This window comes from Triticum urartu, chromosome 7A, assembly GCF_056163025.1.
Source record: "Triticum urartu cultivar PI428250 chromosome 7A, HENAU_Tu73, whole genome shotgun sequence".
NCBI classification, from domain to species: domain Eukaryota; kingdom Viridiplantae; phylum Streptophyta; class Magnoliopsida; order Poales; family Poaceae; genus Triticum; species Triticum urartu.
Window position 1 is genome coordinate 228,066,049 of NC_141879.1, and position 10,975 is coordinate 228,077,023.

A 10,975-nucleotide genomic window follows, 5' to 3' on the forward strand; every position below is an offset into this window, starting at 1 on the left:
GGGCCATAACCCACCGGCCCAGGAGTTAATAAGAAGCAAGCACACTCTTGCTGAGGGAAGATATTTTGGAAGAAAAACTCTGAGTTAATCATCCAACATTTTTAGGAGGATATGAAAAACCCGAGAGTTGTGAAGAAACGTTAGATGTCTTGTTCATCTTGCAGAAACAATGGATTTATTCGAACTCCGTTCGTCGACAAGAGAATTCTGCAATGCTTGTGAGTATGCCCAAGTGTTAGAATATGTGATTTGACGTCTGCATATGTAGTAATGGTTCAAGTACGGATGGATTGGCCCCCATACCGGAGACTTCTATCATGAACTATCATATGTTGATGGAAAATCAGAGAGCCTTGAAAACCTTTGAAGAGTGTCGACACGTCAAGCCATAAAACCATAGAATGGTAGGACGATGGAACCCTTTACAGGCAACCGATGCCAATCGTAGTATATACGGTGAGATTCAACCCCGGCCATTTTTCCTGCAGGAGAAGCCATAAATTGTTGACCGCCAGGAGGTTCCAATAGTTTCTTAGTATTGACGACAGACATGTCATATTCGAAGACCCACTCTTCGGAAGAACCTCACCAGGATTGAGAGGACACAAGATTGTGAGAAAAAGGTCATGCCCTACTGGGAGAGCACTAGTGAAAGAGTTATTCCAGGGAATATGAGAAGACCGACACCGTCGACCCAAAGGATGGAGTACATGAGTTTTGTCTGAACCATACCCATGCTTTTAAGTGCGGTAGCACACTAGACCCTTCCGACCAAAATATTTGCTAGAAGACCCCCAACCCCTAACCTTTTCTTGCTAGCCTCTTCGAATCTCGAGGACGAGATTCATTTTAAGTGTGGTAGGTTTGTAACATCCCAAAATTCTAAATTTTTGAATGTTATATTAAATAAATATTTATGATTGTTTGTTTGATTTTTGTGTGTGACTGATTGTGTGAATTTAGTGGCACTTGGAAATTTCAGAGGTATTTGAATATCATTTGAATTTTACTTTGGATTCAACTTGGTATTTGAAATTTATTTCATATACCCCTGACAAATACTTGTTTAAAAGTATGAGAGGAGCTAACATGACATTCCAAAAAGTCAGGAGAAATTAATGCCAAAAGTTTTTGAATTCAAATTCGAGTTTATTTGGAATTAAAAAATGTTTTCTTTTAGTTTGGATTTTGCCTCTAGAAAAATGTTCACGTTGTAGGGTTTATTTTTCTGATTTTATTGATATATATATATATATGTCTTATATAAAAATATTATAGTTTTCTCTTAGTTGGTTTTTTTCTCTCTGCCTTATTCAAAAAAGGGAAAAGAACCCCCGAGCTGGCTAGGCCAACCGGCCCAGCCAGCCACCCGGCGCGACCCAACAGCGAGCCACAGCCACACCGACCGAACTCTTCCCTCTCTCTCTCGCTGACCGGTGGACCCCGCAGTCTTCTTCCTCCTCCGCACGCAACCGCCGCAGCAAGATCGCGCCGCCGCCGTATCCCGGAGATCGCGGGATCCTCTCCCGATTCGCCCCCTCCACCAAGGAACCCCTCCTCCTATATATACCCCTACTCCTCGCCCGTTTCCGCCCTGAAGCCGCCCCGAACCCCTCTCCATCGCCTGGAATCCCTCGCCGGAACCCGAGCGCCGCCGTGCACCATTAACGCCCTAGCTCTCCACTACGACCCCTCCTCGCCGTCTGAACCCACCACCGAACCCCCTCGCTCGCCCGCACCTCCCCGTGCCCTCGCCCTCGCCCGAAACCCACTGGAGCACCACCAATATCGACCACCCGACGCCATCTCCGCCTCGACCTCACCGCCTTTCGACTCCGTCGTCTCCAAAGCCGCTACCGACCACCGCCGAGCTCGCCATCCAGCGCCTCCTCGTCTGGTGCTCTTCCCCGACGTGGACGACCATGGGAGCATCACCACCATCGACCACATCCACTATCGCCGTCGCCGGAGTTCCACCGCCGCCGCTGTGAGCTCTCCTTCTTCCCTCTCCGTTCGATCTTAATCTAACGGTGTAGATTAAATCCCACGAACAGTTAGGTTTATTTGTTTAGATCGGTTTTAGTTTGGTCTTTTCCCAGTTTTGTTATGGTTTACTTCAGTTGATCGAACCGGTCGGCTATCCTGTTTAGCCGCGGGCGCGTTTTAGTTAGTGTTCGCCTGAGCGTTAGATAGGCCCAGTAGCGCCTGTTTTTTTAGTTTCCGTTTTTAAAACAGAATATTCTGGTAAAGTCTATATCTTTTAGGTTGTTTAATATTTTTAGTTGATTGTTTTTTTGTTAGTTTAAAAATTTCCTATAGTTACGGTAGAAAATAGATTCGGCCATGTTTAAGTTTATAAAAATAGTTTTATATTAGTTTTAGTCAGATTAGTATTTCTGCTATAAATTGAGCTAGGATTATTATTTTTTGGTGATTCTTTTTGCCACTGCTTAGTTTTGACCTAGCCTAGCAGTAGGAACTTGTTGGGGTATTTGTAGAATATATTAAAATTAGTTTTAGTCGAAATCAAGCTTTTTTAGTTTTATTTAGCTTGCTGCTGTTTTCCTTCTATTTTAGTTATTATAGAATTTATTTTAGATTAGTTTCTGTAGTTACAGAGGGTGAACATTTATTTATAGCAAATAAAAAAAGTTTTACTTTATTTTCTTTATTAGTTTTGTTTTAGGCATACAGGAGTACTATACTAGATATTGATGTGATTCTTTTTGCACCTAGTTTGTATGTTGTTTTCCTTTATGTTAGTTAGCAAAACCACTGTTTTGGTTATGTTGGGAAAAGTGTTAGTAGGATAAAACTATTTCCTTCTTGTTGCTTGAAGTGATGAAAACCTTGATTTTGTTTTCCTTGAGTTTTCTTTGGAATTGGTTTGAGTTTTATTATTGAGTTTCCTTGTTGTGTTAATTGTTATTTTGAGTGGTAGAATGATTGCTTATGTGAATGCCATGTTTATTATTATAGATTTCATCGGAGAGTTGCGTATAGTCTTATCAAGTTTCTGAGAGCGTTATTATTCTTCATCAAGTAATACCAGGCAAGTTCACTTTGACCATGTTCTCGATACCTACGTTTATTTGCATGTAGTAGCACGCTTTCAGCAATCTCTCCAGTAGTGTTATTGAATCTTGTAGTTGAGTAGAATGCATGAGGTAGAAACCCATCCCCCTGTTACCAAACCCGAGACGTTACATAGCTTTAATGCTACACTATAGTAGACGATGTTTGGTATGAGTGCATGAGAGTGGTGTGAAGAAGGAGGACTCTACGTCAATGGCGACAACCTCATGATGGCACCGGCAAGGACTGCATCTTCAGGACTCCTCAAGATTTCGAGACTCGAGACAAGATTTCAATACACACTACTGGGTGAAGGACGGTTGACGGGCACCCTGGAGAAACCAGTGGTTGGCCGGGATGCGTGGAGAAGCGCCATGACATCTTGCGGAAAGCTTCACCCAGACTCAAAGAGACGGAAGAATACTTCATGCCCGGAAGCTTACCTGTGCAACCGCAAGTCACTATGGGCTCTGGCTTGGTTGACCTGAGTTGTGACTCTGGCTGGGACGGTGCTAGCAGATGTAGAACTACGGTAGGATTGGATGAGCATCGGACAGTGGTCAGAGGAACTCTTCGGAAGACCATGTTTCGGTCATCTTGTTCTCAAACACCCTGAAGTGCGAGAATGTAAAGAGAGGGATTGAATCTTGCCGGTAAAGTGTACAAACCTATGTAGAGGGTTAAAACCTAATCGATTAGCCGTGTCCCCGGTTTCGGACAATTTGAGCCTCTGGACTTGGATCTATCTCGGAACTCTCAACACCGAAGTGATAACTTAATTGTGGGCAACTTATGATGATTTGGGCTATGAGACATCGGTTGGCGGAACCATGTCATGATAGAAAACTCCGCAGTACAGACTCCGGTTAATTCCTTTGATGTAGGGAAAATAAAACCAGCTTTTATGCAAACAAAACTCAGTTACAAAGCCACAAAGCCATATTGCATATAGTATAGTTTATCATTTGTTTTCTCTTATTGTGATCTTGCTGGTACATTCAATGTACTGACCTACATGACTGCAACGTATCATGTTGCAGACATTTCCTCGACGAGTAAGAGTTATGATACAGGGTTACGGTCTACAGTCAATTTGCCGATGGCGTTGATGGGACTCCACACCCGATTGTTTATTTCCGCTGAGACTTATGAGGTATATATCAGTTTTACGTTATTTATACATGTGATTGCACTTTGATATATACATTGATGTACTGTGTGTGCTAGCATACCGATCCAGGGATGGCACAGATGCACAGAGGCTTGACCGTCTGAGGTCGGGTCGCTACATCTTTCAACTTATTTTTCTCTAGGAACATATCAAACATAAACGGGGAGCTATATCGCGAGCTATTGATCTACAACATAATTTGCAAATACAATCAGGACTAAGTTCATGATAAATTGAAGTTCAGTTAATCAAATCACTTAAGAACTCCCACTTAGATAGACATCCCTCGAGTCATCTAAATGATCACGTGATCCATATCAACTAAACCATGTCCGATCATCACGTGAGACGGAGTAGTTTTCAATGGTGAACATCACTATGTTGATCATATCTACTATATGATTCACACTCGACCTTTCGGTCTCAGTGTTCCGAGGCCATATCTGCATATGCTAGGCCTGTCAAGTTTAACCCGAGTATTCTGCATGTGCAAAACTGGCTTGCACCCGTTGTATGTGAACGTAGAGCTTATGACACCCGATCATCACGTGGTGTCTCAGCACGAAGAACTGTCACAATGGTGCATACTCAAGGAGAACACTTGTACCTTGAAACTTAGTGAGGGATCATATTATAATGCTACCGATGTACTAAGCAAAATAAGATGCATAAAGGATAAACATCACATGCAATCAAAATATGTGACATGATATGGCCATCATCATCTTGTGCCTTTGATCTCCATCTCCAAAGCACCGTCATGATCTCCATCGTCATCGATATGACACCATGATCTCTATCATCTTGATCTCTATCAACGTGTCATCACATGGTCATCTCGCCAACTATTTCTTTTGCAACTATTGCTATCGCATAGCGATAAAGTAAAGCAATTATATGGCGCTTGCATCTTATGCTATAAAGAGACAACCATAAAGCTCCTGCATGTTGCCGATAACTTTAACAAAACATGATCATCTCATACAACAATTTATATCACGTCTTGACCATATCACATCACAACATGCCCTACAAAAACAAGTTAGACGTCCTCTACTTTGTTGTTTCAAGTTTTACGTGGCTTCTACGGGCTACTAGCAAGAGCCGTTCTTACCTACACATCAAAACCACAACGATTTTCTATCAAGTGTGCTGTTTTAACCTTCAACAAGGACCGGGCCTAGTCAAACTTGATTCAAGTAAAGTTGGAGAAATAGACACCCACTAGCCACCTGTGTGCGAAGCACGTCGGTAGAACCAGTCTCATGAACGCGGTCATGTAATGTCGGTCTGGGCCGCTTCATCGAACAATACCACCGAATAAAAGTAAGACATGCTGGTAAGCAGTATGACTATTATCGCCCACAACTCATTGTGTTCTACTCGTGCATATAACATCTACGCATAGACCTGGCTCTGATGCCACTGTTGGGGAACACAGTATTTCAATTTTTTTACCTACGATCACGCAAGATCTATCTAGGAGATGCATAGCCACGAGTGGGGATAGTGTGTCTATGTACCCTCATAGACCGAAAGCGGAAGTGTTTAGTAACGCGGTTGATGTAGTCGAACGTCTTCACGATCCAACCAATCCAAATACCGAATGCACGGCACCTCTGCGATCAACACACATTCAGCTCGATGACGTCCCTCGACCTCTTGATCCAGTTAAGGCCGAGGGAGAGTTCCGTCGCCACGACGGCGTGGTGACGGTGATGATGAAGTTACCGATGCAGGGCTTTGCCTAAGCACTACAACGATATGACCGAGGTGTGTAACTGTGGAGGGGGGCACCGCACATAGCTAAAAGATCAACTTGTGTGTCTATGGGTGTCGGTGTCAAAACATGTGGATCTCGGGTAGGGGGTCCCGAACTGTGCATCTAAGGTCGATGGTAACAGGAGACAAGGGACACGGTGTTTACCCAGGTTCGGGCCCTCTGTATGGAGGTAATACCCTATGTCCTGCTTGATTGATATTGATGAATATGAGTATTACAAGAGTTGGTCTACCTCGAAATCGTAATGGCTAAACCCTAGCGGCCTAGCTTGTATGGCTATGATAACGAGTATCCTATCCGGACTAAGTCCTCCGGTTTATATAGACACCAGGAGGATCTAAGGTTACACAAGGTCGGTTACAAAGAAGGGAATCTACATATCCAGTCGCCAAGCTTGCCTTCCACGCCAAGGAGAGTCCTATCCAGACACGGGTGCAATCTTCGGTCTTTGTATCTTCATAGCCCATCAGTCCGGCCCTTGGCTAATAGGCCGGACGCCCGAGGACCCCTTAGTCCAGGACTCCCTCAGTAGCCCCTGAACCTGGCTTCAGTGACAAGGTATCCGACGCGTAGTGCTGTCTTCGGCATTGCAAGGTGGGTTCCTCTTTCCGAACTCCAAAATAGTCTTCGGATGAATTGATCGTGTCCGGACTTGCAACACACACCATACACAACCGTAGAGAGAATATAATAATACACGAGTCCAATCCGCTGACAACTTTTACAATATGACATCACGTCCATCCGGTCATAATTTCGAACCGTTTTTTGCCTGCCGCTCCACGTTTCGAGACGCGGTTGCCATTGGCACGTCTTGTCAAAGCAGAGATCTTGTCCCCTTATCACAGGATTCTCATCAATACGAGCATGGGTAACCCATACAGCCCTTGGAAGCAGGCGAATTTTGAGGCGAGTGGGGTGGTGTTCAATATTCACTGCCCTTATAAGGAGATAAGATTCCTCCTTCTTCCCCCACGCCTTCTTCCTGCCTTTTCCACCCTTGAGCTCCAGCGCCCAAGTTCTTATCTATTCCCCACTCGAGAAAGCACTCAACTATGTCCGGATCCGGAGGTCAAGGCAAGTGGATGGCTTCCTCCGTCAAGGAGGAGGACATTGCCGAGCTTCGGGCGGCCGGGTACCTGGCGAAGGAAATCGCCCACCGTCTTCCAGCCCAAGGACAAATCATTGCCACACCCAAGCCCGACGAGAGGGTAGTGTTCCTCCCCCATTTCCTCTGCGAGTTGGGGTTTCCACTCCACCCCTTCGTCCGCGAGATAATATTCTACTACGGGATAGACTTCCACGATCTATCCCCGAACTCCTTCCTTAATATCTCGGCGTTCATCATCGTGTGCGAGGCCTTCCTCCGAATCCAACCCACTTCGGGCTATGGATCAAAACCTTTAACCTGAAGCCCAAGGTGGTGGATGGACAGCACGCAGAGTGTGGGGGCATCATGGTGAGCAAGCTCACCAATGTCTCTTGGCCAAAAGGCACATTCGTGGAGTTTGTCAAGGAACAGCAGAAACAATGGTTCTACATACCGAACCCCGCGGCGCCACCTAGGCTGCAGCTGCTGTATTCAACTCCGGCGCTGCTGCGCGACTTACCTCCTGGGTCGAGAAGAGCCCGAACTGGTGTTTGTCAGACGAGCTGATTGCGCTGCAAACGCGCATTCAAAGCATGATCGATAGGGACATCAAGCTCATCGACATAATTCAAGTGATGCTGGTATGCCGGATCCTCCCCTGCCAGAGCCGAAGCCTCCCTCTATGGGATTTCAACCCGAAGAAGCACCACACCTTGGAAAGGCTCTTCGAAACAGCTCAGGAAGACGCCCGGAAGCTGCTCTTTAAGGGCAATGAGATAACGCCGGCCACAGATTTGGACCGTGGCCATGACATAAATCACCTCCCCAATGAGGTATGTTATTTTCAACATCCCCTACTTGCTTGTTTTAAGGGTGATATCTAAGCATTTAGTATCATTGCTTTTTTAGTACTGGTTGAAGAAGGCGAAGCAGATCCGGTGTCCGGCTCCCCTGCCTGAAGAACCAGTCATCCCGCGCTTAGCAAAGATGCTGGAGCTGGCGCCTTATAAGGCACCAGAAAAGAAGGCCACAGGAAAGGCCATGGGGGTCCGGAGTGGCCCCCGCCGCAAGGGCACTTTGGACATGACGTCCGAAGACAAGACCCATTCCCCTGCCGCCGCCGACGACGAGGATGAGGAGGAGGGGTAAAGCGACTCTCCCCTTGATGGGGGAAAGAAGAAGAGGGTGGCCTCCACGACTCTGGAGGCGGAGGCGGCCAAGAAGGGGAAGGGCTCCCTCATGGATAACTCCTCATGGGACGTCGACAATGGTCCGGAGAGACGCCCCCACACTAAGCCTCGGGCCGCATCGTAAGTGCCAAGACTTATATCCGCCCATAAAGTGTCTCCCCTTATTGTCTTAACATGATTGATTATGTTATTGCAGTCTGACCCACAATAGCTCCCCGCGATCCTTGTCAGGAGGCTCGCTGGATTCCAAGGCGATGGCCAGCGACTCGCCGCCAGCTGCTCACTACCCCAAGGCCAAGGATGATGCAGAGGTACTGCCCCGAAGGACTGCTCCAGGCGGGGGAGAGGCTCAGGAGGCCCCAGAAGGCGAAATCCCCATCCCCGGACACCAAGGGGAATCAATCCCCATGGAGACTGGTGGGGAGGGCCGTACTCAGTTTGACCCTCAGCCGAACTCAATTCCGGAGGCCGAGGCTGCTCCAGAATCCGGCATGCTACCTCCTTCGAAAGAAGGGGGATGCCTGTTCCCCCCGTGACCCTTGTCCAACCAGGGGCACCGGATAATCTACTGGAAGCGCTGCAAGGCGCTTCCATTGTGGACGAGCACCATGTCCTTATGGGCACGGTAATTGAGAGGGTTCAGTCCGCCAAGAGTGGACTAAACGAAGCCTGCCGCAGCCTGTTAACAGGTTTTGAGGTAAGCAGCGCAAAAAAAGGAGAAAATCCCCAAATATTGACAGTAGCCCCTGAGACACTGTCCGGTGTTCGAAAAGAAAAACCAGACAGAGCATCAATCTCCTATTGCAGGAAACTAACTAAATCTGTCTGAAATGTATGCGTAGGTGTCGTTGTTGGACGCGGCCTCGCATACTGCCGAAGTCTCTAGACTGAAGCAGAAACTGGCGGAGGCCGAGGAGGAGCTGGGCCAGGTGAAGAGGCAGCTCCAGGAAAACAAGGTAAGTAATAACCTATTATGGATTTGAAAAAAGAAAGGGGAAAATGATATGCAATGACCGAAATACCATAATGTGAACAGAGGCGGTGACTGAGGTCGAGGCCCTGAAAGCGGCCCTGGTCGAAGCCGAGGGGAAGGCTGTCAAGGTGCAGGCCGCCCGTAAGAGGCTCAAGGCTCGGGTCAATGAAATCCAACAGGAGCTCCAGGACACGGTGAAAAAGTGCGAGACCTTGGGGCACAATGAGTCGGCTCAAGAGGCCAAACATGCCGAGGCTCGTATATAAGAGTGCGGAGGTGGCCCGGATTGAAGCCCAGGGCGCCCTCCATGAGATCTAGGAGGCCAGGAAGATCGCAGTGGGTAAGGAATTCAATATGCAAAGCAGGAGTTTGAAGAGGAAATTTCTTTTACTAACCCGGATTCGAAGTTCTCCAGGGGCCTTTGCTGATCTGCCACGCAGTTTGACCGACGCTGCGGAGTTCTTCTGAGCCGAAGAAGGGAGCTCCGCGGAGAAGTTGTTCTGGTTGCAATATTGTGCGCCAGAACATCTGGTGCCCTTCAGCGATCAGCTGGTGAAGCTGCACAGGGTGGCCGAACTGGCCATGAAGGATATGATAGTCCGGCTGTGGCCAGCCGAAGCTATTCCTAGTAGCTACTTCAGCCTCGTGAAGAAGCTGGTGGATGCCTATCCTTGGTTGGATGTCATCAAGCAGTCCGTCTGCATCGAGGGCGCACGTCTGGCCTTCTCTTGTTGCAAGGTCTGGTGGGCGAAGCTGGACACTGTCAAGCTAGCGACCAGGGGGCTGCCGGAGGGCAAGGAGTACCGCACACCTGAGCGATACTTCGGCGATGTCTTAGAGGGGTCCCGCATTGTTGAGGATCATTGTGGGAAGGACACCCTCTTTGAATGAATGTATTCGAGCTCCCTCTCCCTTGTATGATGAAACAAAATGTTTATACAATATAATGCTTGTTATGTTTTTAAATTTTTACTTCCTGTGCGGCCGTGTTGTATAAAATCGGAGGGTTAACCACTCGCCGGCCTCTGCCCCCATGTAGGTACTACGGGGGTGTTCGGTATGGAATATAAACAATATGGATCCAATTAGATGGTCCTCGAAGGAGTTGTTTAGCGCAACGAACCAGGCAACCAAACTATGCGGCTGTAACGCCCTCACTTAGCCATAGGAGTGCGACAATAAAAACATGGGCGCAACCCCTAGTATCCGAACTAGAGTGATAAAAGCATGTGATCGGGAAGTACCAATCCTTCGCGTAATGCGAAAGAAATCTCCAACGATTTGCAACCTCCGAACAGCTGACCGGCTCACGCCACATCATGACAGTCAGTTTTCGGCTTTCTCTACCGAGGTGCTCCTTTGGATAAACCAAGGCACAATCGTAGTAGTTCTCCCTTTACTACCTTAGCCGATGTAGCGGAACGTAAGGTAGCAAGCACAGGAGCCGGGCAACCCAACTATTGACCAAAGACATGATTCGGAGCCAATGCATATAATGCTAAATTCGGGGTGCCGAACTATACTTATAAAAAGTGTTCGGACTTTTGTTGCCGTAATGTGGGGTGCTACGAAGCCCCTGGCAAGCATTGAGTGTACTAAAGTGTACGAGTGCTACCTGATAGGATTATCCACAGGGAGCTGAAAAAAAAAAGAAAACAGACAAGGTACAAAAAGGCCGGAGTCCTACAGCTCC